Source organism: Mauremys mutica, chromosome 2 (genome assembly GCF_020497125.1).
Source record: "Mauremys mutica isolate MM-2020 ecotype Southern chromosome 2, ASM2049712v1, whole genome shotgun sequence".
In the NCBI taxonomy this organism is placed as follows: Eukaryota; Metazoa; Chordata; order Testudines; family Geoemydidae; genus Mauremys; species Mauremys mutica.
In genome coordinates, this window is record NC_059073.1 from 161773760 (window position 1) to 161786756 (window position 12997).

The 12997-nt window shown below is 38.3% G+C and overlaps 1 protein-coding gene across 2 annotated transcripts in view; it reads left to right on the forward strand.

Annotated features, from left to right (window-relative positions):
* Positions 1-12997, forward strand: part of CTNND2 (catenin delta 2) — a 1196137-nt gene that overhangs the window by 449800 nt on the left and 733340 nt on the right. The gene's annotated exons all lie outside the window — the stretch shown is intronic.

The window sequence follows — 12997 nt, forward strand, 5'->3', positions numbered from 1 at the left end:
GGCAAGCACATGTGCTCAAAAATCATGACGAAGGCTAGAAAAATCATCAGTGGTTGAAAAATCATGAGTTTAAAAAAATCAATAAATATTGGGTGTAGTCTGGGTTTATTTGTTTTATTCTAATTTCTGAGCCTTTAGAACACACTTGGGTCATGTTTTCAAGCTTTTCTTTGCAATGATGAGGATTAGAAAGGTTTTTTTGTTTGTTTGTTTTTTTAAATCAAGGATTCTCAAGTAATCACTTGCCTCCAGGAGCTGGGGCTTTATGAAAATATGCTAATTATTGGAAGACTTGAAATTAAGGCATGAGAGTTGGCAACACAATGGGTACTCTGGGGTCGAAAAGGGTTCACTGAATCCCTGTAGTTTTCTAGTATACTCACACTGAGGGAAGATATAATTTAGACCATATATATTTATTTGTCTGAGTTTCAGATTACATCCAATATAATCTTAGTGAAATTGCTTGATCCTAGTAGCTGATCAAATTTAATTATTTATACTATCTCTGCATATTTGTATCAAAAATAAGAAAAAAAAATACATCCCCACCAGGTCTTTTATTTCCTAAATGGATTGTTCCTGAGCTGTAGTACCATTGGTGTCCGTATTTATCCATTAGTGCTTGGGGAATTGACTAGCAATCCAGAGTTCTCAGACTTTTGGGGATGACATTTTAAAAGATATATAGTCTCATGGACATCTTTCCTTCCATTTCCAGTTGTATAACAGCCGTGTGGTAGCTACAGCACTTGCTTACATAGAAACGTGAGATTAGGGAAGTATTTAAAGCATTTTAGCTGCTTTTTAATGTGATTTACAAGCTGGGAATAAGGCAGAGGTCCAGCAGCATATGGCCAACCAGCTCTCTCGGGCCTGCCAGAAAGTGTCTGCAGGGGATTAGTAGTCTTTGGATACAGTCTGAGAACCTCTGCTCTATATTATATGAACAGCAGCCTTTATTTTTCTTAGGGATGACAATTTCAGAGTAGAACAGGTGTACAATACACCTGTGCAATCTTTTAGAGCCACAGACATAAATTTAGCCTAGTATATTTAACTGTACAGTATGCTATGATTATTTAGAGTCAAACCATTCCTTTTCCTTTTTTACTACTTACCAGGAACAGGAAGTTCATGTACCAATTCAATTTAATATTAATATTTTATCCTGAGAAATGAAGTCTAGATCTTTTAGAGCTGGAATCAATGGCAAAATTCTCATTGACTTCAGAGGAAGCAGGAGCTAGTCCATAAATCTGAAAATCTGTAGTAAGAAGAATCGATTAAGGTATAGGAAAATGCTATATAATAGTTCCTGGGTTCTGGCTTGTAAAAATAAATACATCTTTTCACTAATGCACATAATCATATTATAATATTACATTTTTAGGTGAAAGGCTTATTTTTTTCCCTAAGAAAGGCTATTCATACTGAAATCATGAGAATAAGATCACAATGATGCTTTTGAAAACTAACTCATTTTTATTATTTGTTTTGTTTTCCTAATTGGGAATAATAGAGATCTATGGAGAATTTCCATAATCTGCAGAATTTCTGCAGGAGGGTAGAGTATCTGTGATTTTAGAATAATAGAATCATAGATTTCACTTGTCCTTTCTCTCTTTATATTTTAATAACAGCAAGGGTAAAATACAGAGAAAATAATTCAATCATTTTTTGAGTTATTAAAGTGAACTGATACTGAACTAAGGATACTTAGATACTGAACTGATACTGATAAAATAAATTTGTTAGTCTTTAAGGTGCCACAACTACTCCTGTTTTTTTTGATACTGTAGGAAAATCCTATAATGTGCACTGCAGAATTAAACACATTTTACCCAATGCTGCTTGAAATTCCATTTTTGCTTTACTATTTAAGAATAGTAGAAAGCATATACATTATTTGAATGATCAAAATAATATCTGGTAGAATATCATGATATGTTCATGCTCAAACTTTCATCTACATTCATAAGCAAAGTCCACACAAATAAATGGAATATTGCTCTGTTCACAGAATAAATGGAATATTAGGATGAAATAAGTATGTCAAGGTGCATTTAATAAGTGTCATGCTGAATGTTGCAAATAAGTAGAAAAGCAGTAAAATTTTCAGTGTCACTGGTTCAAAATTTAAAAAAAGAAAGAGGGGAAAACAAAACAGGAAAGGTGCTTGGCTACTTGCAATTGGGTGCCTTTAAAAAAAAAAAGAAAAGAGAAAAGAAAAGAAAGAAATAAACATCTACTGACAGTGGTAATGAAATTTACCATTATAGATGCTGCATTTCTTATTTTTCATATATAACCAGTAAGGTGTGTACTATTTGTGAAACAAGAAATGAGTTGAGCTCCCGTTTCAATAACGTGTTGGTTCTGCAGTGCTACCACACACAAGTAGCAATAAAAAAATGTAATCACTTAAGAAAGCATTTAGGACGATTATTAAACACTGAGAAGGGAACAGACCTATTGTATAAGGTGCCTTTTGACTAACCTTAACTACATTTTAATTCTCATTTTACTATTTTTTTTGTGGTTAAGGTCTTAGAAGTAATGGTTTATTAACATCTTTCTGGTTATGTACATCAAATTCAAACCCAAAATTGTCAACATAAATGGATTTATCTTTGCGTGGGTTTTATTCTTCTTTTGCCACTTTCTTCTTCTTTTGAAACAATATTGAGCTCTTGATTCAATAAATCTTTATATGTCCAGTTCAGAGGAACAATAAGATGAAATTAAAAAGTTCAGGAGCACAGTAATGCTAAAGTTTCAGAGATTGTTAATTTCACTCCACTTCTGTTTCTTCCCCACACCCCAACTGCTTTGAGCCACTCCACAGCTCCCCATACTGCTTTGCTCCCACATGGGGCAGGACAACAAAGTAAAAGTAACAAGCTCTGATGTATGGTAATTCTAGTACCTTAGAAAGCCTGTTAATTTTATGTCCCACTCCTCCTTCCCCATTGCTTTTTAAGAAGTCCTGGGAGGAAAGGTGTGAAATTAGCAAACTCTCTGAAGTTCTAACACTATCCTGACAGAGCTTTCACTTTACTGCTCTGAGGAGCTGAGCAGTCACAGTGTAGGAATAGAAGGAGGACAGCAGCACAATCATGATGGAAGAAAAACTGTCTGCCAAGGAGAATGGGGAAGCAGGCAGGCAAAACAGGTAAGGAGGGGTGAGAAGAGGAAAAAGTTTAAGAATAATAGAGGCCAAAGAAAGAGTAGAGAAATGAGCTGAAAAAGCACAAGATTATTTTTAAAAGAGGAGAAAAAAGACAGAAGGATGAAAGACTGCAAAAACGGAGATACCAGAATAGTGAAAAAGGGCAGAGAGAGAGCTCTGGTGACTGTTCTGGGGAAGCAAGAACAGATAGTTAGCATAGGAGTGGGAGTGATGGTAGACACACAATATGAATCAGAGGAGCAGTCAGTATGTGGGAAGATGTAGCGTGTGTGCCTGGAAGGTAAGAGAAGTAGGTAATGGGGCAATGTAACAGTGTGCATGAAAGGAAAGAGGCATATGATATTGAATCAGATTCTGCTCTTGGTTTTACCTGGGCCTAATGCCACTCACTGAGGACAGAATTTAGCCCAAATTGTTTAATTTTTTTTAAGATAGGACAAAGATTTTTGTTTAAAAATATTCTGACACTGCGTAGAAGAAATAGCTCTTTTATCCAGTTTTAATAAATATAAATGGCATAGTGGGCCAAAATCTGCTCTTAGCTTCACTGATGTCAATGAAGTTGCTCTGGATTTAAATCCATATCTAAGAAGGTGCAGGAAGATGTGGGATAATTCTTCTAATCCCTTCCAAAATTTCTGTTAGCATTTATTGTTATAATCCTGGCTATTCTTGTTATCCATATAAAAGTTATTCTTAGAACCTTGTGAAAGTCTTGCCCTCTGTGACATCCTATCACAATTAATTCCAGAGTCTGATTAGCTGTGGTGTGAAAAAATATTTTACCAGTATTGAATTTTCCCCTTTTCAGTTTTACTGGGAAAGGCATACATGGCATGTCTACAATACATGGGAGGTACTGACAATGAAAGCAAGCTGGTGGAGGAATACTGACATGGTGGGCATGGCAAATGAGACTTGGGAGTGGAAAAATACAACAATTTTTGCCCCATTCTGACCACAATATAAACCTGTGCAGGGTAAGAATGAAATGCTCAAATGAAAGAGGAGTAGAATACAATAAAGCAAGAATCAAACGATGGTGTCCGAGAATGAGGAAATGGAGGGAGTAGTACGATGGAAGGAAAGGTATGTTCTGAAACCTCACTTTGAAGCTGCTAATCCACATCCAGTTTGGAATCCATATGTTGATTGGCATTGCAGGTGGTGTTTTTGGCATGTCCAGGATCTTCAAATAATTCTGCTCTAATTCTAGATGTAGACTGGACCATCATAGCTGCTTATATACAGTGTAGTTTCCTGTTTCTTGGAAAGTTAATCATTTTCAAGATTTGTTGTTTCTAGCAGAGAAGATATGCATTGTTGAGTGCTACATGACATCTTGGCTTTCTAGGCTGATAGGATAAGGAGGTTATAAGCTATAAGAAATCACCTCATTCAGAGTTTGTAGAGCTGTGACTCATAGTATTATACATGATATAATTGGATATTTATAATGATATGTCTTTATAATGTGACACTAATTAGAGCACAATTTATCCTAGTTACTAGGTTAACCTAGTACATCTGTACTAGAGTTCTGTTATCCTTGAAGTATTTGAACTCAGGAGGCCTATTTTTTGTATATTATTAATCAGCCTTTCCCTATTAATCTTACCAGGGATGTCTGTACTTGTTTTAGTGGGGTTGTTTTTCTGTGTCTGCAGGATCAAGTGAATAGCAGTACTTTGAGGTACTTTGTGAATGGTATGTTTACAACCACAAGTTAAAGCTTTTTTAAATTAATAAATTGGCTCTTGCATTCTGGAGAATACAGTAAAATCTAGGAAACCTCTGCAGGGTGAACTTAATTCCTCATTTTTTTCACACCTGCTGGATTTTGTGAATTTTGCTCATAATTCAGTAGGTCTTTTGCAAAACACACTAAAGCATAAACATTTCTGCCATGTAAAATAATCAGTCCTACAAATTAAAGAAATGTTAAGAAAATTGAGACCTGCATAAGCAGGTACATGTAAGCATAGGGAGGAAAGGGGGGTCAATTTTGTGAATTTGCTGATGTGCCAGTTAGATTTTAAAGCTGAAATCTAACAAACTAGATTTGCCAATTCTGTGAGCCGATATTCAAATGGAATCTAATAAGATAATCTTTTTTTATTGAATCCAAGGGGTGTTAGCTTACTAATTTTAACACTAGGTTATTTTTAGGCCAACTTTTAACTTGAACAGTATTTCTCAAATCAGAACAGTTGGTTATTCTTAAATAATCAACAATTGATTAATTTACCCAGAACCACATAATTATACTTTCAACAGTTCACTATTCAGGTGTAGACATAATCAACATTCAATCCATGTACTGAACACACCAATACAGTCCTGCAAGCAGGTGTCATCAACTGTGGTTAAGGAACTATGCAAATCACCAAGATAATAATATAACAATAATATTATAATAATGTAATACTTACTTATGATCATCAATTCATTAGTATCTAACACATTTATCACTCTTCCCAGTAATTATCCAAGGAGAAGGGATGCACTTGTCTTTACGGCACTTTTAAGAGTGTGGTCCCTGCTACTGGAAGGGATTGGTCCAAAAGGGACAAGTTTAAAATATCAAAAGCATTTGCTTAAAGTTATGGTTCAAATCTCTCTTAGGCCAGTTTCCTTGAACTTATAAAGAGAGACATGCACATAGCATCAGTTAAAATGTGCTTACTGGATGCCTCACTAGAGCAGTGATGGGCAACCTACGGCCCGCAGGCTGCATGTGGCCCATCAGGGTAATCTGATTGCAGGCTGAGAGACATTTTATTGATGTTGACCGTCCGCAGGCACGGCATGGTCCCCTGCAGCTCCCAGTGGCCATGCTTTGCCATTCCCGGCCAATGGGAGCTGCTGGAAGAATCCTGGGATGGGGGAGAATCCTTTCCACAAGGCTGGGTCAGTCTTACTGGAGATTTTCAAGGTTTTTGTGGGTTCAGACAATGTTGGGTCCCATATTGATTTTAGCTTCAAGAGGAAGCTAAGGTATAGAATATGTTTAAGGGTCATTGCCACCAGATAGTTAAAAGGGCAGAGAGAGAGAGAGAGAAGTTGTTAACAAGGCATTTTCAAGGCATATTTCAATATCTGTACATCTTACATACAATTATGTGACTCCAGTGAAGCCCTATTCTTTTTTACCTTGTTTTTTCCAACATTTAAATATATCAGTACAGACATTGGGCAACATGACCCTATACCAGGAGACAGAAATAAGGAACAAACCAAACTTTATATAGCCAGATCATGTGGTTAATAGGGAGGAAGGGGCAGAGCATGCCAGTTCATCACCTGTCTTACAGCAAGTACAGGTTTCTGTTGATCTGAACTAGAATTTTTAGTTTGTTTTAAGCTGTTTTTTATCTTCTGTCTTTCTAACCCTTTTAATATTGGAGAGTGATACCTACCATCAATTTAGGGTTTCCCTCATCCTTTGTCTTTGGGTTGGTCAGTATTTCTGTTCTCTGTCTGTAGATCAAACACACATGTTTGTACCCATTTCTATAGGTGAATAAACAGACAACTGAACCAGCTACATAGGGGTACACAGAGGTGTATTAAGAGAGCCCATTTTAGGGGTGAGAGGGACACTCAATTTGGTGCAACCCAAAATCTGTTGAGATGGATGAGTGCTGCACTGCAGCAGTACTGTATTCCTGCTTCTAGGAATTTTCCCAAGCCAGTGGCTGCTGAAAATGGCACTTCCATAGTTTGGATAAGGACTCGGATATATTGCACCTAATATACCCTGTCTCAGCTCACATTTAAAAACTTGCCCTTTTGTGCATTATACACCCATAGAGAAGGGGATGTAGCTGCTGGTTTATCATGCAAAGCACAGTATACTTTTCACTGTATAGAGGATTTATTCCCTGTACTCTAGCTGGCAGCTCACAGGTGAGTAGCTTACCTCTGCATCATTCTGTCCTACATAAGGGTTGGATTCAAACCTTAGTCATGCTCAAGGCTTAGAAAATATATACCGTTTTGCCCATCTTTGCTGCAGAATGTAGGAGAAATTGAAGTTTTATACCAAAAATGCAAATACAGGAACTTAGTCGCCATATGATAACCTGCTACAAATGGTTATCGAGAAATAGAAAGAGAGGAAGAAAATATAAAGGATAAATTCAACTCATCAACACTTCTTACCAGAATGAGAGAGAGTGAGACAGGCAACATCACTTTAAAACACAAATTACTTAAGTCTCCGGCAGACTTGCACATAAAGTTACAGTAAAAAGCCCCTTCCTTTCTGACATCAATGGAGTGCTGCATCACCATCTACACTTTTTTGTGTGTTAGCCTCAGCCACTTTCTGTTGCTCAATGCTCTGGGCTGTCAGAATGGTCATTTCAGCATTGCACTGTCATCTCCCTATGCTTCCTTCGGCATCATTTTGACATTGCAGTCTGGTCTACACTGATGTGCAGAGATGTCCTCCTCGTGCAGTTATCTTAACAATGGAATGTATGTACATAAACTTGCATAACCATTGTGTTTGTTTTTAATTCTAATGTAGCATGCCTCATTAGATTCCCATTAACATTATTGTGAGGTTGTGGTGATGAACCAATAGGGAATGGGCCAGTGAGATGAGTGGTTACAGGCTACATAAATATTATGACAAATGCTTGAGCCAGGTTCAGTGCCTGCTTTTTATCAAATGTAAACATCAATATTTCTAATTTCAATAGCTCCTATCACTGTCATATATCTGAAATATAGATAAGGGATATAAAACTATATGGATTTACTCAAATACTAGCCACTATAATTTCTTCCATAACAATACTAAAGACCTTTCAAGCCATCCTGCATATTGTTAGTGGTACATTGAGGGATGGTGATCTCGTTCTATTCTCACATCTAGTCTCACCTCACCTTTTTGTTTTGTTTCCAATGGGACATGCAACCCCTGCATGCAGGGCCTCCTCAATCAGTCATGTATTCAATGAGCTGTCAGGTCTGGTTCTGGGGAAGGGAGTGTGTGGAAAAACCTCCCCCATCTCTACTGTCTCTGAATGGCAGCTGGTGGAAGTCATCAGGGGAGATGAGAAATGGCAGCCTTAGGGCAGACTGACAGTAAAATGACTGCTGCTTGCTCATCCCAGTTATTCCCTAAGCATCTCTTCCGTTATTCCTTTATTTGTCAGGGGAAGGTGTAGTCTAGGAACATGGGGGTACCCTGTACATTGGGTACAATCTGAAAAACAGAATCATAAGAAGAAAATGTTCTGAAGACAGCAGAGCTATGAAAGAATGGTGTTAGTGGGAACAGAAACTGGGAAAACCACAAGGTAGTAAACCTGCAAACATTAAACTTTACACAAAGAGCAAATCCAGAGAGAGGGGGGAAAAGGTACATAAACAGTGACAGTAGGAGAAAAGAAAAAGTGTCTGGAAGGGAAAGAAAGGAAGCTCAAATACATGGGAGTCACTTCTAGTTTATAGAAAGTTGAATGCCAAAATATCACAATAAAATGCATACTAGACTGATTTTTATGTATTGGGCATGTAATTGTATGGACAGAATAGGACTTAGGAGACTATTATGTTCTATCAGTTCCATTCTATATAGATTTTGACACCAAGTTCATCTGTGTAGTATCTGAGTTCCTTCCAGTAGTGCATTAAATCACACATCTGTCACATGTTGTTTGTACTCTTATTCTTTTCCCCAGAGAAAGAGACCCGTGTGCAGCAGTGTATCTTATTTTGGTAGTGTGTATTTTATTTTAGTTTTTTTGTAAATATACATGTTGCTATGTGTTTATATTAGAAATGGGAGGTCTAAAATGCATTTTGCTCTTGGAGCAGAAAGTGGCGAGGTTTGTGATGGATCTTTGTTCCTGGGGTAGTTTATTCCACAGTCTTGGACTGCACCCGCAGAAAGTTTTGTCTCCCACACAGATCAGGGAGTTGAGAGTTATTTTTGAGAATTCCATTGTGCCAGAGTTGTTGCTCCTCCGGTGATCTTTTCAATACTCCATGGCCTGGGACTAGGGTAGTTTTACTATAAAGACCGAGACCTTGAACTTGATTTGATATTTTATGGGAAGCTAATGGAGTGAGTGGAGGACAGGTTTGATGTGCTCACAGTAGCCTGTGTTTCTGAGGAGATGTGTTGCAGCATTCTGTACTAACTGGCTTATCCTAAGTGCCGACAGCTTCATGCTCAGGTATATTACATTGCTGTAATCCAGCTGAGAGGAGAGGTGTCAAAGCCATAAAAAACTGAGGCCATGTCTTCATCCCTCAGGATGGGGACAGAGTTTCCTAGCTAAGCAGAGATGGTAGAAAGCATTACTTGTAGATGCTGCTATGCAAGAGCTCAGCATCAGCGAGGAATCCAAGACTATTCCTAGACTACAGATTGAATTGGCCAATTGTGGGTATGTATCTTCAGCCAACAGAGACTACACCATGGCTGAAAGCTCTTCAGAATATTTTCCTCTGCCCACCAGCATCACCTCTGTCTTGCTTGGGTTTGGGTTCAGCTTCAGTCAGCTGTTCTTCATCCATGAGCTGATTTCATCCCAGCACCGGGCCATATTGATGGTAGTTCTGTGGCCGTTTGTGGTGAAGGATAGGTAGAGCTCTGTATCATCTGCATATAGTTGGCACTTGAGTCCATGTTGTCTGACCAGTTCACCTACTGTTTGCATGTAGATGTTGAAAAGGACTGTATAGATAATTGATCTTTTTGGAACTCCACCAGTGAGGGGTCTACTTGTTGGGTATGTCCTTCCCGGAAAGACTCAAACCATTTTAGTGCATTACCCTGAACCTGCCACCTCTCTCAGACAAAAGAGCAGAATCTCAGGGTCAACAATGTTATTGCTGCAGAGAGGTCCAACAGTATGAGACTGGATGTCTGTCCTCTATCAGTTGACAGGAAGAAGTCATCCAGCACTGCCACTAAAATGGTTTTGGTTCCATGTCCTGGTCTGAATCCAGACTGAGCCAGGTCTACAGTGTTAGCTTCAGTTAAATGAACTTGTAGTTGGCTTTTTGCTAGCTTCTCTATGAGTTTGCTCAGAAATGGGATGTTTGACACGGGGTGATAGTTGGCTAGGACAGATGTATCCAGTGTGGGTTTCTTCAGTGTTAATCAGAGTATTGCATTTTTAAAAGAAGAAGGGAAATTCCTTCTCTGAATGAGACACTGGCAAATTCAGTAGGAGTAGCACCAGTCGTTCACGACTCTCTTTCGCAAGCCAGAAAGAGTATAGATCAGATTAATAACTCTTTGGTCAAGACCCCTTTAGGGTGTCTAAAACTTCTTGATGAGTGAATTTGCTGAACTCCAGGAGTACACATGGGCTGTTGGCTGGTGGATATAAGTGGAACAGATCCATGCTCTTTGAGAAGGCTTCCTGGATCTTTTCAGTGAAGTAGGATGACAGTTGTGCACCGAGTGTGATGAAGAACTCCAATGCAGGTTGAAGGCATTCCAGATTAATTAATCGGTTTACCAGCCTGGTTAGCTCCTTGGAGAAGGATTTGGTATCCTCAATGGAAGCTGATAGAGAGGTTGTCTTGGACTATAGTATGGCATAGGCTTTGAAGAATTAATTGTTTCATCCTGTTTCAATCAGACTGTTTTCCACCATTGGTGCTTGAGTGTCTGCCATTCTCTCTTCATATATCACAGTGTGTCAGAAAACCAAGGAGATCTGTGGGTTAGTGGGGAGGAAGAAGCAGTTTGGGGGCTAGCATGTCAAAGGCTGATAGTGTAGAATGGTAATGTTTCACCTAGTCCTCGACTCCTCATCCTGTGGATGAGGTGTTGTTGTCCTTTAGCATGCTTTCGTCTCTCCTTGAGTCCACGAATCTTTATGGTGAAATCAGGGTCATTGGTCTGTCTTGTTGCCTGAGTGATGGAAGGTCTCTGACCACTGCCTTAATGATGTAATGCTCTGTCCAGGACAGTGGCTGGGTTGTGATGTCCACTATCTTAACATCTGGGCTGAAAATTAGGTCCAAGGTGTGACCAGTTGTGTGGGTTGGACCAGAATTGACCTGTGAAATTCCTAGGTAGGCAAATGATGAGATGAGTTTTTGTCCTTTTGCATCTGTGACCCTGTCAGAATGCATGCTGAAATCTCCCCAGATGGCAAATCCTGTCTTTTTAAAAACTGTTTATCAAGTTTTGCATAAGTTTGAACATACATTTGCAGCCCTACAATTCTGATGGATTAATACCAAGTGTTCTCTTAATCCACTCTCACTGGCAGGGCTGGGGAAAAGGGAGATGGTTGGTAGGAAAAATATTGGTGTCCTGAGTCTTTGTTGATTCTTATACTTCCCCTGAAAAGGCATAAGACTGTCTGTGCATTTCTCTCATAGGGCAGGTGAGAATGAGCCTTGTGTAATAAGCCAAACCAAATTCAGTGACTGGCCAACTTCCTTCTAAGGTGTCAAGTTACAAAGCTCCTCATCTTCAAAGGTGCATACATTTGTCTGAATACATATCCTAGTTACTACATAATAACTATTGTGTAATTCTATTTTTATTTGGAAAAAAATGTCTTGTATTATATAATAGTTTTTTTTTATTTTATGAATTCAAAATCTCATCATTTGAAGTGCTCTCATCCACTATGCAAGCACAGTAGCAAGTAAAAAAAGTTCTCTGTTATGTTATTGTGATTTTGTTCTCCCAAACATTTAAATAATATATTGCTCATGTCTTGTGAGCATGCATGTAATAGTTCTTGCAAAGTTGATCAACAGTCTTTTCAGCTTCTTGGATAATTTATTCTACTAGGTAAGCAAATAAATAAATATTGTATATGAAGTAGGCAACTATAAAAAGCTTAATAAAGTCAGAGAAAAATGTAAATACACACAAACACAGTAACCCCTCCACATTTAAAATAAACAGCCCAGTAACATGGGACTAAATTCTGTCCTCAGATATGCACACGCATATCCCATTGACTTTAGTGGGAATTCTATAAGCATGAAGTTTAATTTCAGTTTTTTAGACTGTCTAATAAGTATTATAATTCACCACTAGCATAACTCCACTAAAGACCCAACATGTTTTTAAAATTGTATATACTACTCTAAAAATACTTCATCTGCCACTAAGATGCAGAAACCTCTAGGCTGAAACATGGCACCTAAGTAGTAGAACCAGAGTAACTTTTGTTGTCATTGGTCATTATTATGATGTTCATACATAATTACTTATGGAATTTAAACACATATTATATGGGTAGTGATGCAACAGATAATCAGTTTGGTTTCACTCCTTACACACTCTGGCTATTTTGGTGGTATTCATATTCAGGCAAATCTTAAGTGGAATAATAATTGAGTGCCAAATACTTAAAATGGCCTCTGTCAAATGTCAGTGGCTATCTTAAGTACACTTGGTCTGCATCCTGCCACTCTCACCTTGTGCTGAGATCCTGCCTCATTTTATATGCAGGGCTTACATTATTCTGTGCCAATATAAGGGGGGTGACGAGACCGAATTGGATAAAATAAGAACCAGCCTTATCATTTCATCGCCTTGGAAACTGAAGTGAACCATATCTGAGATTAGAGAAATGTAATCTCACTCAGATTGCTTTTGGATCCTGGGGTTGGGGGCTAGGCAACAGGAGGGGAGAGGTGAAACTTCTTGAACCTTCTGTTACTTCCTTCTCACTTTCAAATGCTCAGTTCTGAACTTTTTTTTTTTTTAATATAAAGACTGGAGGAAAGTGTGTTTCTGTAGTCCATCATACACCACTCTGTTAACCAGCCAAAGGAGGTTACTGGACAGCAATGCAGGGA